The following is a 24,817-nucleotide window of genomic DNA, read 5'->3' as shown; positions in this document are numbered from 1 at the left end:
ATAGGGGGAAAGCTCTCAGTTTTTCCTCACTGAGGATGATATTAGCATTGGGTCTTTCAAATATGGCTTTTATGATCTTGAGGTATGATCCTTTCTTGAGGGTTTTTATCAAGAAAGGATGTTGTATTTTGTCAAATGCTTTCTCTGCATCTATTGAGAGGACCATATGATTCTTGTCCTTTCTTTTATTGATGTGATGAATCATGTAAATTGTTTTTGCAGATATTGAACCAGCCCTGCATCCCAGGTATAAATCCAACTTGGTGAATAATTTTTTTTTAATGTATTGTTGGCTCCGGTTGGCTAATATCTTGTTGAGGATTTTTGCATCCATGTTCATCAGAGAAATTTGTCTATAGTTCTCCTTTTTAGTGGGGTCTCTGTCTGGTTTTGGAATCCAGGTAATGCTGGCTTCATAGAAAGAGCTTGGGAGTTTTCCTTCCATTTCTATCTTTTGGAACAGCTTCAAGAGAATCGGTGTTAACTCTTCCTTAAATGTTTGGTAGAATTCCCCTGGAAAGCCATCTGGCCCTGGACTCTTGTTTTTTGGGAGAGTTTTGATTACTTAATTCAATTTATTTACTGGTTATGGGTCTGTTCACATTTTCTATTTCTTCCTGTTTCACTTTTCGTAGTGTATATGTTTCTAGGAATTTGTCCATTTCTTCCAGATTGTCCATTTTGTTGGCATATAATTGTTCAAAATATTCTCTTATTATTGTTTTTATTTCTGCTGTTTTGGTTGTGATCTCTCCTCTTTCATTCTTGATTTTATTTATTTGGGTCCTTTCCTTTTTCTTTTTGATCTAACTGGCTAGTGGTTTATCAATTTTGTTAATTCTTTCAAAGAATCAGCTTCTGGTTTCATTGATCTGTTCTACTGTGTTTTTGGTTTCAATAGCATTGATTTCTGCTCTAATCTTTATTATTTACTATCTTCTGCTGTTTTTGGGTTTTATTTGCTGTTCTTTTTCCAGCTCTTTAAAAGCGTAAGGTTAGGTTGTGTATCTGAGATCTTTCTTCCTTCTTTAGGAAGGCCTGGATTGCTATATACTTTCCTCTTAATGACTGCCATTCCTGCATCCCAGAGGTTTTGGGTTGTGGTGTTATCATTTTAATTGGCTTCCATGAGCTTTTTAATTTTCCTCTTTAACTGCTTGGTTAGCCTGTTCATTCTTTAGTAGGATGTTCTTTAATCTCCAAGTATTTGTTACCTTTCCAAATTTTTTCTTGTGGTTGATTTCGATTGTGGTCTGAAAATATGCACGGTATGATCTTGATCTTTTTGTACTTGTTGAGGGATGATTTGTGTCCCAGTATGTGGTCTATTCTGGAGAACGTGCCATGTGCACTGGAGAAGAATGTATGTTCCACTGCTTTAGGATGAAATGTTCTGAATATATCCGTTAAGTCCATCTGGTCCGGTATGTCATTCAGAACATTGTTTCCTTGTTGATTTTTTGATTAGATAATCTGTTCCTTGTTGTAAGTGGGGTGTTGAAGTCCTCTACTATTGTATTACTATCAATGAGTTTATTTATGTTTGTGATTAATTGATTTATATATTTGGGTGCCTTCACATTTGGTACATAAATGTTCAAAAATTTTAGGTCTTCTCAGTGGATAGACCCTTTAATTATGATATAATGCCCTTCTTCATCTCTTGATACAGTCTTTATTTTAAAGTCTAGATTATTTTAAAGTCTAGATTGTCTGATATAAGTATGGCTATTCCGGCTTTCTTTTGTTGACCATTAGCACGATAGGGGGTTCTCTATCCCCTTACTTTCAATCTGATGGTGTCTTTAGGTCTAAAGTGGGTCTCTTGTAAACAGCATATAGATGGATCTTTTTTTCTTATTCATTACGTTACCCTATGTCTTTTGATTGGAGCATTTAGTCCATTGACATTTAGCATGAGTACTGAAAGGTATGAATTTATTGCCATTATGTTGCTTGTAGAGTTGGAGTTTCTGGTGGTGTTCTCTGGTCCTTTCTAGTCTTTGTTGCTTTTGGTCTTTATTTGTTTTTTGTTTTTTCATCTTTTCTCCCCTCAGAGAGTCCCCCTTAAAATTTCTTGCAGGGCTAGTTTAGTGGTCACAAACTCCTTTCATTTTTGGAAACTTTTTATCTTTCCTTTTATTTTGAATATCAGCCTTGCTGGATAAAGAATTCTTGGCTGCGTATTTTCTGATTCAGCACATTGAATATATCCTGCCACTCCTTTCTGGCCTGCCAAGTTTCTGTGGATATAGGTCTGCTGCAAACCTGGCCTTGTAGGTAAAGGATTTTTTTTTCCTTGCTGCTTTCATGATTCTCTCCTTGCCTGAATATTTTGTGAATTTGAGTATGATATGCCTTGTTGATGGCCAGTTTTTGTTGAATCTAATGGGAGTCCTCTGTGCTTCCTGGATCTTGATGTCTGTGTCTTTCCCCAGGTTAGGAAAGTTTTCTGCTATGATTTGTTCACATAACCCTTCTACCCCTGTTTCTCTCTCTTCCTCTTCTGGGACCTCTTTGATTCTGATATTGCTCCTTTTTAATGAATCAATGATTTCTGTAATTCTTAAATTGTGCCCTTTGCCTTAATCTCCCTCTTTTGTTATGCTTCATTATTCTCCATAAGTTTGTCCTCTATATTGCTGATTCTCTGTTCTGCCTCATCCATCCTTGCCGCCATGGCCTTCATTTGAAATTACAGCTCAGTTATAGCATTTTTTACTTCATCCTGACTAGTCTAGCTTTTACTTCTTTTATCTCTGCAGAAAGGTATTCTAATCTATTTTCGACTCCAGCTAGTATTCTTATTAGCATGATTCTAAATTCTGGTTGAGACATCTTACTTGTATCTGTGTTGTTTAAGTCCCTGGCTGTCGTTTCTTCCTGCCTTTTGTTTTGGGGTGAATTCCTTCATTTCGTCATTTTGAAGGGAGAAAAAGAATTAACGAGGAAAAAAATTAAAATTAAAAAAATATTAAAATTAAAAAATTGAAAACACACACACACAAAAGGAATCGAATAAATGATGCTAGATTGTAGGTGTGTTTTGGTCTGGGTGTTGAAAGGGGTTGATAGATTAGAGAAAAAAGGGGAGAGAAAAAAGAAATCATTTGAAAATTTGAAAAAATGAATACACTAGACTAAAATGAAATGATGGAAATTAAATAGAAATTGACAAATTTTACACAAAAGTAAAAAATATAGTAGAAAAAATTAAAAAATATTTTTAATAAAGATTGAAAATAAAAGTGAATTTTTCTCTTTCTGTATTCAAGAAGAAGAAAAGCAACAAAAAAGAGAAAAAAGAAAAAAGAAAAAAAGAGAAAATTGAATAGATGGACCGGTGAACAGACTGAAATACAACTGAAATTACTTCGTTTTCCCCTGTAAGTCAAACTATGAATCACTTTATAGTCCATAAACTAAGCAGGCGGAGAGACTTGTGTTCCTGAAGAGCGAGGTTGGCCCAGTTGAGCTTGGCTTAGTGTAATGGCTCCATTCTCCTCTTGATGGCGCTGCTTAGCTTACTGGGGGTGGATCGCTGCAGCGCTTGTAGGTGCATATGCGCATGCGTGGGACTGGTGAACATGGTATCACCCAGCCACCCAGTGTCGAGTATTGGAACTTTGTTCTCCAAGATCAGCAATCGCACACCCGTCCTTTGTCTTCGGCTTCCATCTACTCTCCACTTTTACACAGTCCGTGACCAAGCCCCAGGCAGTACCTCCCTCCTGAGTTTTGTCTCAGATGCGGCTGTGTTTCCGACCCCTCACTTCTGAGGGACTGCGGCTTTGACCCGTTCTGCCCCTCTGCTGGAGGGTCTCACCGAGCAATGGTCGGGTGCCAGCCGCACCCAGGAACATTCGCAGGACCTTGCTGCTGCTGCTGCCCAGAGACTGCGGCCAGGTGCCAGCCCCCCCCAGAGAAAGTTCCCGGGATCGTGTAGCAGCAGCGTTTCCGGGATTACGGAAAACCACAACACACACCTGGCGCCAGGCTTCACCCTTAACGACCTCGTTCCAGCGCCAGCGAACGTGGTGGTTCTCCCGGGTCCGCTGGGGCCTTGCCTTTGGGGGACCCACACAGCCTCTACCCGATGTCCTCCCAGCAGGGGAACTGCCTCTCTCCGTGTGGCCCGAAGAACCCTGGACTCCGCTCTGCTCCTGGGGATCCGCCCTTCCCACCAGAGCACCACCAGGTATGGAGCCGCGCCGTTTCAGCCTCTGCGCTCCCTGTTTTTAGTCCTAGTGGAATTTAAACCCTCTCCTCTCTCCCTTTTTGGTTCAGTCCCTGCGGCCGCTTCCACTTTTCCGCTTTCTCTCCAGCTGCTTTTGTCGGGGTGCTTTTCCTACACTCTCTCCCCTGTCTCCGTCCTCTCTCCACGCACAAAAACAGCTCCCTGCCCTCCGTGGCTTCTGGCTCCCCCGGCTCACCTCTCTGCGCCGCATACCTGCTGAATTCTGTGGTTCAGGTTGTGCATATTGTCGTGTTAATCCTCAGATCAGTTTTCTAGGTGTGCAGGATGGTTTAGGGTTGGTCTGGCTGTATTTTGGGGACGCAAGACACGCAAAAAACTTCCATGCTGTTCCGCCATCTTGGCTTCTCTCCCTTTCTTTGAATCATTCTTGACCTTATGTTGTCTTTCTTTTTTTTTTTATGCTTATTTATTTATTTTTGAGAGAGAGAGAGAGACCACAAGTGGGAGAGGGGCAGAGAGAGAGAGAGAGAGAGGGAGACATACAATCTGAAACAGGCTCCAGTCTCTGAGCTGTCAGCACAGAGTCCAATGCAGGTCTTGAACTCATGAACATTGAGATCATGACCTGAGCCAAAGCCAGATGCTTAAAAGACTGAGCCACCCAGGCGCCCCTACCAATGTCATTCTTATATATTGCTTATCTTCTGTATGGACTGCAAGTTTCCTGAAGGCTGTGAACTCAGTGTACCTGCTTCTGCACTCTCCCTAGCACTTAGCACAGCACCTCGCCTGTGGTCGGCAAGAGGCTGAACACTCCTGTGAGTGAATCTGAGGTCACAGGGAAAGTCGCTGTTATACTGCTGTTTTCAACACGATGAGTTAGATATAGCAGGGTTGGCATCTTGGTCCAACCAAGGGCGGGTCCCGGGGACAGGGGGCACCAGTTCCCAGGAAGGCTATCCTGGGGTTAAGAAGCACCCCAGAGTCAGATTAGGACTGTGTCACAAGTCAGTCCATTACAATGGGAATCTTAGAAGGGGGCCCAGCATGGAGGCCCAGTCATCTCCCTGGGCACTGTAGGTGAGGCCGGGAGGTGAGCCTGGAGATGGGGAGTAAGGTGGGGCTGTTTGACAGATTCACATAAGACTAAGATTAGTTTACCGGCCCCTGTCGCAAACCTCCGTGTTGACCACTCCTTGGTCTCTCTCTGCTTCTAGTCTTAGTCAGCCGATTAACCATCACCCTTTATCAGTCTAGTGCAAAGCCTTCAGTGATTCCCTCTGGCCTCAGAGAGGAATCCAAGCTCCAAAGCACCAGTCTGCCTTATCTCCCGCCCTCTGCTCCCCCGACCCACCCAACATCTGCTCAAGACTGGAGCTTCTCTGCCACCCCCCTGCTCCCCATGGTGCACTTTGTAGTTTCCTGTCTGGACACCTTTTCACATTCTGTCAGAATGGGCCTCATTCTGTCTTCCACACACCCACACCTACAACTGCTTCCTGAGCCCAATTATCTTACCTGTTCCAGGAAGACCTGTTTAGCTTTCGTGGTCCACATTCCATGTTAGTCTAACATCTGCTCAGTGTGTACCAGGTGCCAAGCGCTCTGTGTGGGTGACTCCAGGCCATTCTACAAGTAGTGCCCTGTCCCTGGCTCTGCTGTTGGTTCCAGAGGTGGTCTCTTGCTCAGAGTTCACCGCTATATGTTCAATAACAGTATTGAACTGAGCACTTTAAAATCCAAAACATTCTTTTTAGTCCTGTCATATACAAAATAATCTGTTGGTCTTTTCTCTTGTTCTGCAAAGAATAAATAGCCTCTCCTCCCCTCTGTGACACCAAAGACGATGGGTACTGTATGAAAATGTGGGATTTAGGGTTTCTAATTTGGAGGCGATGTGATATTTTATAAGGATACTGAACTACGACTCAGGGAACCTGTCTCTTGGCTCCGTTCCTGGGCACATCACTCAGTCTGTCTGAGCTTATTGCTTCCTTTGTTAAAAGCAGAAGAGAACTCCTATGATCTGGGCTTTGGTGAAGGGTAAATTAAATAAAGTTATGCCACCACTCTGTAAACTGCAAAAATAACGTGGAATTATTATTATTGTGCTCATTTTTATTGTTGCTCTCCAAAGATGAATTCTGTCCTGAACAGAATAATAAGCGGTGGACAGAAAGGGTGGAGTTCTGAGTTGTAAAGGACACAAGATGAGAGTGGACACTTGGAAAACTCCCCGTAGTCTATTGGTATTGGTTAGGCTTAGCCAACCCCAGCAATCAGACCAAGATGCCTCTCCCAGGGAGTCCTAGACAGAGCTGATGGACAGGCTTCGAGGCATCTGCGAAGTTTCTAACATTAGATCATTCTGGGAAGAAGACTGGCTAGATTCATTAGATTCTCAATGGTCCCCAGAAGGAAGAGGAAGTAGTGGCCCTGGAGTCAGGCACAAGTTAGTAGCTGGGAAGAGGATCTTTGGTTCAGAAAGGGAAGTTAGGGATGGGGAAATCCTGCGAGTTGCTGGGCATGGAGCCTCTAGTCCAGCTACTTTGGAGCCAACCTGGGAGGGTCCTGGATAAGTTTGCCAGGGGTGGCTCTCACTGGGAGGCAGCCTTGTATCCACATATGACGTCAGATCTGTCGAGGGATGGGGGAGACTCCCCGGAAGCGGCTGAGTCCCCTGTCCTGAGAAGGGCTCAAGCACTGACGAACGCAGCGCAGTTTTGTAGAGGGAATTCTGGCATTAGGTGGGAGGTTGGGCTAAAAGGTCCCTGCACTTCCTGACACCTTTCAACTGTTTGTTTCTCTGATAAGTGTGTTAAGCAGTGTCCAGAAGACATGATCACTTTGCTGAGTACTTGTATTGTATCTACCTTGGGCCCCAAACTCCTCAGCCTGTTGTGAATTCAGTGGTGTATTTCTTAGCCGGCTGTGTATGTGATCCTTTCCCAGCTCTCACGGAAGAGATCAATGTGGAAGAGAGCAGAAGGTTGGGGCTGGGTCTCCAAGGCCATGTCTCAGAAGGAGCTGGAGCCCAGAGCAGACTGTGTTCTGTGCAGCAGTGGATAGACTTGAGTATGAAGCGTTTTGACAACAATGGCTTCGCTGTCAGATATGTTTGGGAAATTCTGGATGAAACAAAGTTAGGCAGTTTTTGTTTGTTAGCTTGTTTGTTTTATTTCTTTGAACCTTCTGGTTTTCCAAGAAGGGAACACGATGTGTGGCATCTCCCTAATTTTTTTTGAGCACGGCACCTTCTTTTCCCCAGGGAGCAATTCTCGAGGCTGATGTTCCAAAGAATACACTAACATTGCCCAAGACAGCTTTGTCAGATACCCTGTCTTTTCTGCCTCCTGTCTGTCTCTGCTTTCATTTTCTGCAGCCAGGATTCTGTAGGGAGACATGTGGAGCCTTAAGAAGACCCTTCCTCAGCCCACTAGGATTTCTGCAAGTGGTATAGGTTTAGGCGTGTAATGAATTTAGATTTAATTTGCAAGTGAAAAAGCTTGCTTTCTTTTGTAGCTTACACCAAAGCTCAAACGTCTAAGCTTCCAGGGTTTAAGTCTAATTAACTGTATTTCACAGCTTATTTAAAGAAAAGAATGGAGGCATTAAAATTGTAAAATCTAATTTTTGAGTAAATCTTTCAGTGCAAAATTAATGTCGCAGTATTAGAGCCGCCTTGGCAATATATCTCTTGTCTTCAAATTTCAAAATGAGCTTTTGCAAACATGAAATTATTCATTAGACTGTCTGGTAAAGAGATAAATAAGTGTCTCTTCAAATCCTCAATCTCCTCTTCTCTATTTAGCCAAAGACGGAGTTATTTGGTTTCAGGGCAAGTGAGTTGATCAGATTTGTGAATTTCGACAGGTAAGGAGAGCAGGAAAAGGAACAGAAGCTGTGTATGTCAAGGGAGTTGGGGTGGAGATTGAGTCCCTTCTTCGTCCTCCTGGCCTGCTCCTGAGGGATTGGCCCTGGGAACAATGACATGTCTCAGCAGCCACACTGGGGCAGGGTGGAGGGCACGGTTTTGCTGGGCAGCTGCTCTGGCTGAAATGCCCAGATTCTCCAGTACCTCCAGGTGGGCAGTGGTCCATTCATTATCATAACCAAGGGGTCACCATCCCATCTGGCCTGTCACTGAAACATCTTTAAGTTCTGTCTCCTTCTCTCTGACCCCATTGCTATGGCCCGAATCCGGGGGCTCAGCCATCCATCCTTCCATTCTCCTCTGCCACTGTCCCTCATAGACCCCACATCCTGGGCTCCCTAGATGCGCCCAGCGTGGGCAGTGCTCTGAGCTTTCGCACGCACTCCTGCAAAACCCTAGGGCACTTTTCAATCACTCCTGCTCCCCACTAGACCACAGAGAATATATCTGCTTCTCCTTTGTATCCCTACTGTCTAGCACTGTAGCTGGTATACAGTAGGTGCTCATGAAGTGTTGGTGATGACGAAGATGACTGATGGAATTTCAGAACCAAATGTTCAGGAACTTTGGGTTCATGTTTTCCAACCGTTTGTTTTGCTGGTAGCTGTTCCTTTTTACCCACGGTACAAAGTTGGGGGCGCCGAGGGGGAAGCTGAGCCCTGGGGCAGCTCAATGAGGACGGGTCACTCTGAGAGTCTGTGTAGCGTGTAAAGAATATATCTGGGTGAGAATTTAGCTCTGCTTCTTATTTCCCAGGTGAACGTGAGCAAGCTACATCACTTTCTAGTCTGTCTCCTGACCCTCAAAATGGAAATAAAAGCATCTACATGTAGGAGTTTTGTGAGTCTTAGAGATCGCGCAGGGATGGTGTATAAGATGCGCCTCATACTGTTGCCGGGCGCACAGTAAGCCTTCAGAAATTGGTAGCCACTGTTTTTGAACATTGTGCAATGCAAAGAAGGATGAGGTTTAAGTAAGCTAATGCTTATGTACCAGTATTTGCTTCGTTGCTCGGTCTTCCATTCATTTCCTCACTCATTCAGTACATAGTCATTACGTTTGCGCTGCGTGTCACCAAGTGTGCCAGGCTCTAGGGATGTGTCATAGGTGATCACACTGTCCTGACCTCTCCTACTGGTCATTGGAATCCAACTTTACTTCTTGGTCCCCTCACCGGTAACCCAGGGCAAGCCACAATTGTCTCTTGCCTGATATGTTCCCATAGCCTTCTAGTCTGCCTACTTCTGCCTCGCCTCATGCCAGCCCATTTCCTCTGGAACAGAGAAATATTTTAAAATACAAAACGGCCACATGACTGCCCTGATTAAAGCTTCAGTGGCTCCTGATTGCCCATTGGACGTGGTCCATGAGCTGTCACGTAGCTCAGAAAGCCTGGCAGGGTGCTGGCTACCTCTTCAGCCTCATCTCTGCTTATGTCCCTACCCCACGCAGACTGTCCTGTCACCTAGAACTAAATGCACATCCTATAGGGTCTTCCCTCTAAGCCTTCCCGAAGCTATTCCTCCTGCCTGGAATGTTCCTTGCGTTTCCTTCTCTCACCACCTTCTTGTGTTGGCCTAGCATGTATTCATCCATGTCTTAGGTTAAAGAATTTCTCCCTGGGGGCATTTCTTTTTTTTTTTTAATTAAAAATTTTTAATGTTTATTTATTTATTTTTTTTTCAACTTTTTTTATTTATTTTGGGGACAGAGAGAGACAGAGCATGAACTGGGGAGGGGCAGAGAGAGAGGGAGACACAGAATTGGAAACAGGCTCCAGGCTCCGAGCCATCAGCCCAGAGCCTGACGCGGGGCTCGAGCTCACGGACCGCGAGATCGTGACCTGGCTGAAGTCGGACGCTTAACCGACTGCGCCACCCAGGCGCCCCTTTAATGTTTATTTTTGAGAGCGAGAGAGACAAAGCGTGAGCAGGGGAGGGGCAGAGTGAGAGGGAGACACAGAATCAGAAGCAGTCTCCAGGCTCTGAGCTGTCAACACAGACCCTGACATGGGGCTCGAACTCATGAACCGTGAGATCAGGACCTGAGCTGAAGTTGGACCTTAACTGACCGAACCACCCTAGGGGTCTTTCTTGACTTTGGGAATAGGAGAGGCACTCCTCGCTCCTCTCAGGGGGTTCTACAGAGCCCTGCCCCTCCCTATCATGGCACTGACTGTTTCCCTGACACTCTGTCCCCACATCCAGCCCGCGTATTACATTCAAAGAAAGCAGAAGATGGACATCCAAAAAGCATTGAAAAATAATTTTAATCTTTTATGAAGCTGTTTGAAAAATGCCAAAGGGACATTTATTCCTAACACACAGCAGAACTTTAAAAACCCCTCTCTTCTCTCTCTCTGTCTCTCAGGACCCCACACAGGGCCCCAGCATCACAGGGTTCCCTTTGCCCTCCCTCCGCATGTTCCCCGAGCGACGCCGAGCACAGCCCTTGCTTGCTTTTATTTCTTTTACCCCCTCCCTCACCTTTCTAGAGTTCCACTCACAAGTAACTTTCTTCGCTTTCAGTCTCATTTCTCAGTTAACAAAGGACAACGCACAAATATCCACACGACCCCTGGCGTACCCACACCACATGTTGGAGAGAGATCAGCCTCTGTCACCCGTGCTGGCTGCCTCTGACCTTTCAGATCGGCCCGGCTAGTGGAGGAGATCACAAACTCAGCGGCCAGGCAAAGGTCATACCCAAGAAGTGGTCTAGGGCGTAGTAGAGCCTGGACGAACCTGAGCCAACACTCCCTGCCCTGCGTGGTCCCGTGAAGTGGTTCTTCTCAAGAGCAGTGACTTCGATTGCTGTGGTCTGCTCAGTGTCCCCAGCACTTGGGAGGGGGACCAGCCCCACCACTGAAGGAGGAATGAATGAAAGGAAGGAATGTGGGCCCTGTGTTACCAGATCTCCTGAGTTTATCAAGAGGAGCCAGGAATCTGAATCTCAATGAGAAACCTGAGTTTTAGCTGTCAGATACAATTTCACAGTGTTTTAAAAATTCACTGTGGGCCAGGCTCCTGTGCTGGCAATCACTGACCTCTGACTTCAGCTTGTTAGGCTCCTTGAATTCCCTCTCTACATTTTACTTGATTTCAACAGTCCGAAGGGCAAGCCCAGGGGCTCCTTATGTTTTAACAGGTGGGCAGGTGGGGAGGAAGTCTGGACTTTCTGGCACAGCTATGAGCTTGGAGAGGCAGAGAAGCCTCCCATTTACCCTGGAACCCCAGGCCTCGCCCAGGGCCTAGCACACAGTAGGTAACTGCCGAATATGTGCCGAAGGAATGATGTCCCAGATGTGGGAACCAGAATCTCCTGAGTTCTTGCGCAGGTGGCATTCTGCTTAGAGAGTGGGGTGTGGCCCAGGGGGGCATGGGGCTGTGCGTGGCGTCTAGGGGCCAGCTCTGCTGATAACTAGCCATGCTGTCTTGTCTCCTCTCAGGCTGTGCTTCTGTGTGGGGGTTAGCCTCATATTACTCGGTGCCTTTCAGCTCAAACGCCTCTGCTTCCAGACAGGGTCAGAGCAGAGGAAATTGGACTGGAGGGGGCCAAGGTGGGAGAGGAAGAAGCCGGAGTTGGGCTGGGGCAGGCTGTGGCTCCCACTGTCCCAGGTCCGTCTCAGCAGCCCCACCTAGAGGCAGGCAGAAGATCCATCTCCAGGCATATAGCTTTCCGGGCAGAGGGAAGCCTGAGCGCTTGCTGTTTGTTTGTTTGTTTGTTTGTTTGTTTGTTTTTCCTGAGAAATCTTGGTCCCATGGGAACTTCTTTGAAGTAATCACTTCTCGGAGCCAATTAGTGTCTAGCCGCGCTGTGTGGAATGGCCCGGGGGAGGCAGCGTGGGCTGTCTCGCTGTGGCAAAGATGGTGTGTGGCAGTGGGGGAGAGAGGGATGCAGCACTTTGCTGCATGAATAGGGTGGCTCGCCTATGGTTAGGCCACGCCCCCTCTCCCCTCCCCCAGCCCTCATAGGTTGTTTTTTTGTTTTTGTTTTTGTTTTTCTTCCCCCAGGATGAGTGGGACTCCAGGACAACTCTACAGAAGACCGCTGGGCCTGCAGGGTGGGGGAAGGCATCAGAAGGCCGGGCGGGTGGGGAGCTAGACCCAAACCCCAGCTCTGCTCCTTATCAGCTGTGATCTGGGCAAGTCACTTCACCTTTCCCAGCCTCCATTTCCTTTTTGCTAAAACGAGAACACCTGGCTGCCTACCTGGAGGTCCTGTTGTCAGGGTAAAGCAAGTGCCAAGACCCTTTGTGAAGGCAACAGGAGGGCAGATTACTTAATCTTCTTAAACTCCAGTTCTCTCTCATCTGGTGAAGGGGTTGAGTCCAGGAGGAGAGTGTGTAAATGCCTGACATGTAGTAAGGACTGAAGAGGTACTGGTGTCTGTTATTGTGAACTCTGGCAGTACGTAGACTCTGGCCCCCAAGCAACAAGTTCTGAGTTACCATAGTGAGGGGGAAATGCCACAGGGCATTACAGGTTTCCAGCTGCTTGGGTGTTCTTGGGCCGGGATGTGCTGACAGATGAGAGGAAGCAAGGCCCTTGCAGCATGGGGTCCAGATGACCCTGGCTTGGGGTGGACTGGGGAGGACATGGGTCAGGAAGGAGCCCACTGTGGAGCCACCTGCTTACAGAGTGATGGGGTCAATTAAAGCAGGGTCTAGAGGCAGCGCAGAGATTACCTTGTTTGAAGATGAGACTCGGCGGAAGTGAAGTGGTTCCTCTCCAAAACGTGCCACTTTGGCAGGTGGATTATTTTGAGCTGAAGACAATCAAGGCCCAAAAGACTCAGGAAGAGCTTTTTACCTTCCCCTTCACTGCGTCTAAGAGTTTAGACAGAAGCCCTGATGCAGAAAGAGAGCCGTGAGCACAAATAACTACAAAGACTGGGCCAGGGGTGGTGAGATGGGGGTGTACCGGGCCTGTGTGTGCAGAGTCCTGTCTGGGTCCCATCGTCTCGGCATGGCATGACAAACTTTTGTTTACCAAACATTTGCCCTTCTCGTCTTCCTGTAAGTTCTTCCTCCCCTTTGAAGCCCAGACCCCTACACCCTTCTCCTCAGCTCAGGATGGCCAATCAGCCTCAACTGCCTATCTTTGAGCCTCTCATGTCTGTGTGGGGCTCCTCTATGTATGAAGTTAAATTTGTCTTTCTCCTGTTAATCTGTGTTATGTCAATTTAGTTAATAGACTAAAAGAATCTAGAAGGGTAGAGAAAAAAAATTGTCCTCCCCTGTAAGAGGAAGAAGCTTAGCACCAGGCAAGTGAGAGGCAGACCCAGGCCCAAGTCCTGGGTTCCAGCCCCCTGGTCCAGGATTCTGTTCTTAACCCCCACAGAGGGGATGCCCATAGGGGGTCCAGTGGCTGCATCTCACAGCCACCTGTACATTATGATTCTCCCTTTACATGGAGTTCTTCCACCTCCTCTGTGTACCCTAGAAGGCAGGACTCAAGCCTGGGCTCTCCTCTTCCCCCTTCACTGTCCCAGCAGAGACCCTCCAGGGAGCCAGTGTGGCTGTGCTTTTTCTGTGCTGACATGGGATTTGGCCCAGGGCAGACAGGTGCCTTCAGGCATATAGTAGCCTGGAAGAAACATGCAGGGGCGTTTGAAACCTCCAAGCTGGTAGGTTTGGGCTTCTGAGAAGCTGGGTAAACAAACCTGGGCCCAAGAGGAAACTCATTCTTTCTTTCCTCTGCCTTTCAAACTCATCAAAGTCAAGTTCTCAAAGCTCTTCTGTCTCACAAGTGCCTTCAAATGGGTCTCATTGTTTTATTTATTGTGCTTATCACAAGTACAAGCAGCCTGGAGATTTCCGGGCCAGTCAAGACCTCTGTCAGGGAGGGTTGACATTTCTGGGGGATCTGAATGGTCCTTTGGGGCAGGCCTGATTCAGAGAGGAGGTGCTAATGGAGGTTTCCCAAGTGGGTCATTTCCTGCACGTCTTTCCATGCCTAACAGACCTGGATACACAACTCCATCCATGATCCACTGTCCCAGACAGGTAGGTGTGTGTCCTCCAGCTCAGGAAAATGCTCCAGCATTCTGGCTCTCCCCATGGACCACTAAGTAGGGCTCAGCAGCAGCACTGATGAAAGTTGCTGTAACCTTCTGATGAAACAGCATGCAATAAATAGGAACCAAGTGCGTACTGTGTGTGTGTGTGTGCGTGTGTGTGTGTGTGCGCGTGCGCACGCATGTGAGTGTATTGGGGGAGATGCAGAAATAAAGGAGGGCTGCCCTGTGGTTCCCTGAGGCCCATAGCCCACTGTAGGGAGAAGGAGGCAAGCCCCAATCACCCTGCCACCTGGTGGGCTGGGCTAAGTGCACCGTTGAGGTAGCAAGTGCCGGTGAAGAGGGAGAAGGATTCTGATCTGAACGGGAGGAGGAGGAGAGCATGGTGAAGGTCAACAGAGAGGCTAGGGAGGGGTGTTCAGTGGAGGGGTGAAAGAAAGGAGGCTCAGAGGCAGGGAGTGCAGGTGAGTTTGGTGGATGAATGGTGGCCAGCCTACTGCTGCAGAAGAAAAGTCATGGTCAGGGATGGGTCCTGGGAGGTTGGGTTGGGCCAGACCATGGGAAGCATAACGTTGTTCTGTGGGCACCTGGGCTCATCTGTCAGTTTTTGAGGAGCATCTCTGGGGTTACTGTGTTCTGGGTGGGCACACAGCTCGACGCTGTGCTAGGGTCACATTTTTGGCAGTTCCTGAAGGTTTGCAGACAGAGAAGCCTGGCTGTGGGCTTTGCTGTACATCCAACCCCTCCCGTTCTTCTGGAAAACCGATAGAAAGGCCCACCACAGAGAGGTCCTCAGAACATTCACCTGCGTCTTCTCGAATGGGCTCCAAGTGGGTGCACATGTGCCCTTCAGGCACTGTGGCCAGGCAGCAGGTAAAGCCTGGGCCAGCTGTGGAGTCTTGGCTGACCCCCTACCTCTCTGAGTCTGGTTATCATCTTTGCAGTGTGGATGATGCTACCTTTTTTTTGCCAACATGACATAATGTGTATAACACTGCTTTGAAAGCTGCATTATACAAATGCAAAGTACTATTTTTTTCCTTTCCTTTTATTAACTTCTCATCTATCCTTAGCCTGCCCTGTAACTGGGCCAGGACCAAAGACCTGTCTCCTTCCATATCACAACAGCTGTGTGTTGTGGAGGGCAGATTGGATCACCTCTATGTTTTAGCGATTCCCAGAAGGCTAGAGGCTGGAGAGGTAAAGAGGCATGGGCTTGGTCAGGCAGAGTGAGCAGAATGGCTGTGTCTGGGCCCAGGAGAAGATGCTAGAAAGGGACAGGAACATTTTTATTGATGACATTGAAGACTGCCATCCTCTCCTTCTCCTCCTTCATCTTCATAATGTCCTGGACCCCAGGCACCTTCATACCCCTCTTCTCCTTTTGGATTCCTTTATTTCTCGTTCTGAATGATTCAGCTTGTGTGTTCTCTCTCCCTGAAGCATTTCCCGTTTTTCCTGGGTGCGTGGTCTCTCATCGTCTGTGGCATCTGTTGGCTTCCCTCTCCATGGTGCTTCTCCACTGCGCTGCGTATCGCGGGCATTTGCGTAGATTTCCTTTCCTTCCTGTTTGCTTTAGGCTCCTCCAGAGAGGGAGCCATATCTTTTGGGCCTCTGTGTCCTCTTGTCAACATTCTTTGTGCCTAAGAAGCCTCCATGAATACTGGAGGGGTTAAGAATCATCTGTCTTCAGAAAGTGTCAGTGAGACCCAGTGCTGGGCTGGATGCTGAGGCATGTCCTCCAGAAGGCAGCTCCATACCTGCTCGGTTCTGTAAAACAGGTGTCCTGCTGAGTCCAAGGGCAGAGGACTGGCAAATCCGGGTCTTTCCTGTCAGCCATTCCTGTAGTCGTGCCCCGAGCCATGGGCTGGTCTGAGTTCCTTTGTGCCTGATCCATTTCATTCCTGTTGCAAGGCTGGAATTGAGGCCTGCCTGGGCACTGAGAGGCAAGGGAGAGAAAGGGGACAGGAGAGGGTGGGAGGTAGATGTGTGTGTGTGTGTGGGGGGCATGGAGGAGGCCCTGAGAGAGTCCCAAACTCCCTCTGGATCCATAGAAGTGAAGGAATAATTCCTCCACCCTTCTTGTTCCTGGCCCTTGTAACCCCCTGAGCTCCTTCTTTGTCCTGGTGAAATAATGGCTTGTCAGAGAGACACGATTGTTACTAATTGCTAGATTGCTTTGTGCCTGTTGTTCCCAGACAGGCAAGGCGGGGCCTGTCTCTCTGGGGGGGCCTCTTGGTCACCTCCTCCTGGTAAGGGAGACACCAGTACAAGGAGAGGAGGAAGTGAGGTAGACAGGCCCCCTCCTTGTGTCTCTCCTGGTTTACAGCTAGTGGCCCTTTCAAGGATGACACTAACAGATATAGGCACCCATGAAATCATTCACCCCCACGTGAAAATACCTCTACATGCTGGTGTTCCATGCCCAGTGATTCACATGAATAAATGCAGGTCCTCGGCGATCAGGGGACACAACCAATAACCACAGCTGGGCAGGCTCCACAGTCCAGCTGTAATGATGGCAAACACCTCCATACCCACGTGTGCAGATATGAGCAAATGTCTGGAGATGTGAGGGCGAGAATTAATTGCACCCCTCTTCCCATCAGTTTCTGAATCAAGTGAAAAGTAGACACAAAAGGCAGACAGTACCAAAATATTCCTGTATTTCATCCCTTTTTAAAGACACATATTTTTACATTTTTGAAATTGGGGTGTGTGTGTAATCAACTGCATCAGTTTGTCGAAATACTAGCTTTATTGCTAGTAGAGTTGATTTAAAGATAGGAGGCCCACTTGGGCTTCCTACCCTTCCCTCCGGCATTGAGGTTGCTGTCACAAACCAATAACCCAGACACCTGCAGGCCACCATGCTTCGGAGCGGAGCCTCCGAGGAGGACGGGTGTGCCCATTCTACACTGACCTGGTCCATGTAGACACCATGCCCCAGTCTTTTCCTTGTCTTGCCAATTAAGTAAGGGGAGGAGTGGGTCAGAGAAGGGAGGCAGGTAGAGAGGAGAATAGAAATTTTTCCCACTATTTCCTGTAAGGCAGAACTTCCCATTGTATGAGTCAGAGCAGGAACAGAAGACACAGTTTTCCCTCTGGGATGGATATATCTGGGTACCAGTGAATGGGGTGAATGGGTAAAAACCAACAAACACATTTACACACAGCTGATGTACATATTCAAGTGTGCATTACACTAGCAGGTTCATTGGCTGAGGACACACTTGTGAACAGTTACACCTGTGAGGTTTTCAGCATCAGGCGCCTGCGCAGAGACCCAATAAACACGCACGCTCACATGGGGACACACGGTGTGTGGGCCCACTTGGATGCAGGTACTCATACTTTGTAGCACCCTCCTCCTGGATCTTGGCCAGCATTGTCCTGCAAGGAGCCATGAGTCATCTGACAGTGGAAGACAGAGTGTACAGATATGCTCAGAGGCCACTTTATGGAGTTCCTTAAGCCAGAGGGCTGCTGTGGGCTGAGCGTTGGTAGAGTGACTGGCCTCCAGCCTGTCACTACGGTCATTTCTTCTAGCTCACTGTAGGTCTGGGTCTCCTGGTGTTGGCTCTCAGCTTTCCAGAGGACTCTTGGACAGATGTGCCCGTTCCCAGTTGTCCCAAGGCCTGGGAGAAAGCCCTGTTACGATGCCCTCTCCTTCCTGAGTCCCCCCCTCTGCAGGCTGTGCTAGCATGCCCCCCCCCGGAATGGCTGGACGCCATTGGGTCCACCTCTGCATTGTGGAAGCCCAGTCTTCTTTAAAGGAAGCTCTGGTGCCACCTCTGTCTCCTCAAACCCTGACTGTCTGGATAGCTGCCCTCCTCAGTCATTCACAGATTGGGAGCTCTCTGTGCCTCCCAGTCATTTCCAGGCTGTGCTTGCCCACTTCTCATTAGACTGGAGGCACTCCATGCATGGGGGCCATGCCTTCTCATTTAATTATAAATGTTTGTCAGCCAGTTTAGAACAGGCATTTAGAGATCTCCTAGTCTGACCCCCTTCTCTAACTGATGAGGTTTCTAAATTTTTTTTTTCAACGTTTATTTATTTTTGGGACAGAGAGAGACAGAGCATGAACGGGGGAGGGGCAGAGAGAGAGGGAGACACAGAATCGGAAACAGGCTCCAGGCTCTGAGCCATCAGCCCAGAGCCTGACGCGGGGCTCGAACTCACGGACCGCGAGATCGTGACCTGGCTGAAGTCGGTCGCTTAACCGACTGTGCCACCCAGGCGCCCCTACTGATGAGGTTTCTAAGGCCTAAAGAGAGGCAATGAGTTGCCTAGAGTCAACATACATAACCAGGGTTTAAGACAAGCTCCTAGCCTCCTGTGTGTGTGCAAGGTAGATGGTTAAGCATGAGATGCTTCTCTGTGTGGACTCTGTGTATGTCTGTGTATATACCTGTGGTGCTAGTCCCCTATGTGGTGGCATTTTGTGTTCCTGGGTGTGTTTCCATCTGTGGAAAACTGTAGGGATATCCATGAGAATGCTGTGCATGTATCAGTGTAAATTCTGTGTGCCAATGAGCTTCCATATCCATCTACATATACCTAATTATGTATCCACCCTGGCTTTTGATGTAATATCCAAATGCACCTCTGTGTGTGTCTAAGTGTGTATACCCATCCATGGATAGCTGTGTGTGTAAAAGTCTACTCCTGTTTGCCCTGGGAAGGTATGCACCAGCTGTGTGTATCCATTTATGTGTACAACCAAACGTGTGCATTTCTGGTGTGTACATGACCTTGGTGTCCATCCATGTAAATGCTCTATGTGGTTGTTGTTGTATGTGTGTGTTTCTGTATAGCTCTGACATTTCCAGCCTGCATGCAGTGTGCTCACTTTTGTGACTCAGGCAGCATGAGCCCTTCTGCTCAATCCTTGTGGTCCCTGGGGACAGGCCAGCTTCTGGCGCAGTCTGCCTTCTTGGTCACTGGACTAGCAGCCTGCGTCTTTCCACTCAAGAAAATGTTGCTTGGACCCCCGTGTAGGCTCAAATCATGTAACCTTTAATGTTTCCTCTCCTGTGGGGACCGTTCAATTTTTAGCCTCTCTGGGGTCCCATTTGTGTGATGTCAGGTTGAGAGAGAGACTGTGGCCTGGTACAATCTTCCCAAAGCCATGTGACTCCATGCCCAGGAGGGTGTCTCACTGGGTAGAACTTTGCATGGGCTCAGGTCACTAACCCCTTCCTAACTAATAGTACAGCCTCAACTTCAGCCTTATAGTCAAAGCCTGCTGGAAGCTTTGAAGTCCAAGCCTCCCATCTTAGGGATAAGACACTGATGCCCGAGGAGGAAAAGAAACTTACTTTAGGTCATACATTTACTCTTGGGACTCCGGTCCCATGCTCTTTTCCTTGTTTGCATCAGGCTTCCTGGGGCAGATGGCTAGCAGCCCACTGAAGATTCACGTTTCCCTTCCGCAGTGTAGAGTCGTCATGGGTTAGTCCCTATGCAGACAGGGACCACATTCCCATCACCCCTTGCATCTACATGGGCCACGTGACTGAATTCCGAACGTGCAATATGAGTGGAAGTGACTGTTATATGCCAGTTCCAAATCTTATTCATAATACCCTCCTAGACATATATTCCCCTAATCTTCCCCATTTGCTGGCTAGAAGTGAGGGCCTACCACATTGATGGTGGCAAAATTGTTACCAGCATCCTTAACTCTGAAATCCTGTCTCACTGACATTGTCTCTAAATGACAGGATAGCATAGGGGGCGCCTGAATGGCTCAGTTGGTTGGGCATCCGACTTCGGCTCAGGTCATGGTCTTGTGGTCCGTGGGTTCGTGCCCCACGTCGGGCTCTGGAGCCTGGAGCCTGGAGCCCGGAGTCTGCTTTGGATTCTGTGTTTCCCTCTCTCTCTCTCTCACTGTCCCTCCCCCACTCATGCTCTGTCTCTCGCTCTCTCAAAAATAAACATTAAAAAAAAATTTTAAATTACAGGATAGCATAGATTGGGGTCCGTTTTTTGGTCACCCGGAGCAGCCCAGCCCTGTGGCGAAACCTGAGTCACCATGGTGACTGTTCCTGCAGTATATGATAAAATTAATGGTTGCACTCATTATAGCACTTCTGGCTGTCCTTTCAGCAAATTTCACCCTTCAGAAGGATCGCTGGCTTTTCTTATGATGCCCCAGAATCATCATTTAAGCTCTACTCACACACCTCAGCCCTTTCAGCCAATGCCTTTGCCCCTTAGAGGACTGATCAACGTGACATTTGGTGATCAATAGCATATGGTTGATTTTCCCTCTGCAAACTCTCTCCTAGCTCAGAACCCCTGGCTCTTCCCAAATGGTCCTGATGAGATTCTTCTCTATGTCAGCCCCATGAGCTGCAGGGAGTAAGTTTTGTTACTATAACCTGGGTCAGTGCTAATGATCTCAGTAAATGATTCTGAGGATTTCCTCCAAGCCAAGCCCGCTGAGTTGGCCATATATGCCATCCTTGGAATTTCAGCCCTGCCAGAGTCAGCAGCAGGGGCAGAGTCTAGGAAATGACATAGTAGTATGAGAAGACCAGGAGTCAGAAGGTCACTGAGCCCTGCTCACTCAGAAGTCCTTAGCCAACAAGTGTGCCACAAGCATGCACAGAAGGCATGCCACACTTCTGCTCACACACCTTCTATTGGTAAGTTAAGTCTTAACTCTTTAGCTTCCCATTCAGGATTTTCATAACCAGGTTCCATTTTATCCCTTGTCATCTCCACCCCCCCCCCCCCCATCACGCATACCCTCACAGCAGTTTACCTGGGACCACAGCAGCTCCTCAATATGCTTTGACCTTTTATACCTGGGTTCTTATTCATTTTTCCCTCTGCCTCGAATACCTTTCCTCTGTTCTTGGCTTATTAATTTCCTTTTCATTCTTCTAGATCTGGCTCATGGTCACTTCCTCCATGAAGCCCTCTCTGACTTTCAACCCAACCTCCAACATAGTTAGGAACACCCTCCCACTTAGATCATATGCCATGATAGAGTAGTTTTCCATGTTTTATACTCAACATCTGTCTAGACTGAGATAAGATGCTTGAGGCTGGGGAGCATGTCTTAGTTATCCCCGCACCCCCAGCATTGAGCTCAGTGCTTGGCATTTAGCATTTTGTTCCAGAATGGTGTGAGTCCTATTTGCTCATGTTGGTGAGGGAAAGGCTACTCCAATGTGGGCTTGTTTGAAGGTCTCCCGTGTTGCCTCTGGTCCCAGGGCTCTGTTTGGATCGGCTCTTTAGCATGCGAGATGACTGATGGATTGGGAGCAGGACTATTGTCCCTCCTCTTTTTAGGGGAGTCAGGAATTGCAGAGGAGTCAGTCCTGAAGTTACGTAGCCCCAGAGAAGCAGGGAAGGAACATCAAATCCGTGGTGGGGGGGGGGGCAGGAAGAGCTGGAGTTAGTGGATGAACTTTTGTATTTCATCACTTCTACATTTGTTCACGTTTTAGCATCTCTGAAATCAGAATGGATTTTTACCATGGACAGCATGGATAGCATCTCATAGTTTGACAGTATGCTTTTCTTTCTCAGTGATACATAATGTGATGGCACATTTTAGAATTGGTGTCTTAGTCTTGATAGAACAGGTTAAGTTACCTGTTAGCAGAGGTCAGGGCTAAGACATGGATACTGAAGACAGTCAACGCTGGAGTCAGATTTGGACTTCAGGAAGAGGCAGAGCCAGGGCGATGGTGAGGCGAGTGAGGCATCTAAAAGAGGAAATGGGGACCAGAGGTGTCATCTAGCATCTTAGTGCAGCTGTGTTTCTTTTAGAAGGTGGAGGTGGGCCTCCCTGTGGCTGTGAGCACTGCCCTACCCCCTCCAGAGGTGAACCCCCCTCCGTCTCTTGTCAGTCCCCCAAATGCAAGGACTCCTTATCTTCCATACAAATCTCTGTCCACAGGCCTACTTTGAATGGGAAGATGCAGCAGGAAAGTAGATGGAGGAGAGAGTTAGTGCCAGGGGGTAGGTAGGTGATGGCTCTGTAAAAATGTGAAGTTCAAATCACTGGCTCTCAACCAGCTGCAAAGGTCCATTCCCTGGGAGCTTTTCGAGAATACGTTGCTTGAGTCTTAACCCGGACTGATGAAACCGCTATTATTCCCAACCTAGGGTTGAGAATCTCTGGCCTAAAGTATTTCTTAAATATTTAATGCTAATCGTGGAGGGCTGACTTCAAAATGCAAATTATGTTGTGAATCCCCGAATTGGAGAAATAAAATAATTTACATATAAGTAGCCCTTCGGTGTGCAAAGCATTTCCACAGCGCGTGATTATATTTGCTTTTCTGAGGTAGGTAAGCATGTCGCTATTATTATGCTCATTTCACAGAAGAGAATCTAGGATAGGAGGTCAAGGAACCTCGTAAAGGGAGATGATATTCAAGCTGAGTGATGCAGAAGATCCTATACTTGGCCACTTGGCCCTAGAGAAGCTAGTGGTGGGTGTTTGGTAAAAGAGGGGAGAGAAGAAGCCAAGAGTACCAGGTATAAACAGGGAAGAACAGAGATGGCCAGGGGGGCCGGGGGTAGGGGGTTGGCAGCAATGGAAGATAGCAGGACTGATATGCAGGCATGGAGGCAGAGCCTATTAGAATAATTAGCTCAGTAAAGGAAATACAGAATATCCAAGTGGTTTTAGCAGATGGAAAGCCATCTTTAGAATCAGCTGAGGAGACCAGCTTCTATCAGAGACTGGAAAGGTGGGACTGAGGAGAAGTCAAGGTTTTCCCAGAGAATCTATGTTGGTGAGGAAGATGAAATCAAGACCAGAAGCCAAAAGGAATATACCAGAATCCTAAGCAGAAAAGACGTGGCTTTTTCAGGGACCTAATGGAGGGGAAGTTGGCTGCAGAGTGAGTCAGAAAAGAAGAGGAGCCTCAGAACCACAGGCAGGGCTTGGGGTGAGAGCAGGGTCCAGGGGAGGGAAACACAGCAAAGCTCGCTGAAGGGTGGGAAGCTGGACCAGTGTGGCATACAGTTGGGCATCCGTGGTTCCCTGCAGCCCCTGTTCTTATCTGGTCTTGGAGTCAGCTGTAGGACCTCACCGCAGGGGATGAGAGAGCAAGGTCAGAGGTGGGGAGCAGAGGGGTTCATGGGCTGGAGTGTGGCCCCCTTTAACTGGGAATGTGGTTGCAGTAGGAAACTCCATGGAGCCCACGAGATGGGATCCTCTTCCACAGGTCTGTGCCCCTCTGTAGAGTACACAGACTGTAGGTCCCAGGAAGCAATAGGCCACCTTCTAGTTCCTTGTTAATGCAATAGATATGGCCCTCTTGTGGGGGGGAGCAGCTCCCAGGCCAGGCTTCGGTCTCCAGTAACGGGAAACTGCAGCAGCACATCCTTGCTCCGCCGCCTTCCTGTCTTGTCTTCTTTTTAACGAATTCTGAATCATAATGAAAATTTTCCTTGGAGGTACTGTATGCCTGACAATCAAATCACTACTAAATCAATTCTTTGCAATCAATGTTTTTCTAATGAATTTTGCATTTCTAATGGCAGGACCCGACACTACCTGTTTATTTTGTCTCTTGCCCTTGGCTCCCTCCCCTGCCTCCTTGCTTGAAGCAAATGGCCGCGGAGGCTGCAGGAGCCGAAGGGCAGGCCCACCGCAATGTCTCTTTCTCAGCCCCTCCTCTATTTCTCCTCGCCCTTTTCCTCAGCAGCCCTCACCGGGAAACTTAATGGGGTGTTTCTGGAATAATTGGAATGATTTAAATACCCTGGTAACAAAGTTTGTCAGGAAAAACCTCACAACCCGCCAGGACTCATCCCTTATATCTATTCCATGCTGAACAAGGAAGGGGTGGACAAGGGATGCTTGGAAAATGGTGGGTATCTCTCCCCCCTCACCCCCACTCTTCTTGCTTCCTCCTGAGAACCTCCCCCCAACACCCTCCCAAAGCACAGAAGTGGTATTGGATTAGACGCAAAATAATTTTTCGTGTCAGACTTCTGCGGGATTTCCGGGCAAAAGAATATATCCACTAAGAAAATAACATTGCAGGAGAGGCAGGAGATGACTGCCAGACGAGGGCTGGTTCCTAAGGCCCAGATTCCTGAATGAATACATGCATTACTGACTGACTGACTGACTGACTGACTGACTGACTGACTGAATGAAGACAATAAGGACCTGTAGACTAATGGTCCAGAGATGTGGCTTGTGCAGACTATGACCTAGAAATGAGATCCACTGTGGTAGACACAATACCACCACACCCCCACCCTTCTGCCAAGTTCTAGTCCCTGTAACCTGTGACTATGGAATTAATCAACTTGACTTTAGGATGCAGAGAGTAGACTGAATTATCCATATGGGCCCGTTGCAATCACAGGGGCCTCCAAAGTGGAAGAGGGAGGGAGAAGAAGAAGTGAGTGTGATGCCATGTGAGAAGCACCCAGCCTGCCTTGCTGGCTGGGACAATGGAGGAAGGGGCCACAAGCCGAGAGATGCAGGAGGCCTCTGGCAGCTGGAAAAGGCAAAATCCGAACTGGTTCCTCCCTAGACTCTGGCAACACATCAATCCTAGCCAGTAAGACGTGTTTTGGACTTCTGAAATCCAGAACTGTAAGATAGTAAGTCTGAGTTGTCTCAAGCTACTGAGTCTGTAGTGCTTTGTTGCGGCAGTTAATAGGAGATGGATATG

At 47.8% G+C, this 24,817-nt stretch overlaps 1 long non-coding RNA gene across 1 annotated transcript in view; it reads left to right on the top strand.

The window, feature by feature from the left end:
- Window positions 1-3,492: 3,492 nt before the first annotated feature.
- Window positions 3,493-24,817, top strand: part of LOC111556568 — a 343,041-nt gene continuing 321,716 nt past the window's right edge. Inside the window, exon 1 of the long non-coding RNA XR_002736076.2 lies at window positions 3,493-4,198. This is a non-coding gene — a long non-coding RNA (uncharacterized LOC111556568). The remainder of the gene's footprint in view (window positions 4,199-24,817) is intronic.

This window comes from Felis catus, chromosome D1, assembly GCF_018350175.1.
Source record: "Felis catus isolate Fca126 chromosome D1, F.catus_Fca126_mat1.0, whole genome shotgun sequence".
Lineage (NCBI taxonomy): Eukaryota > Metazoa > Chordata > Mammalia > Carnivora > Felidae > Felis > Felis catus.
This window is presented reverse-complemented; position numbering and strand designations above follow the sequence as displayed.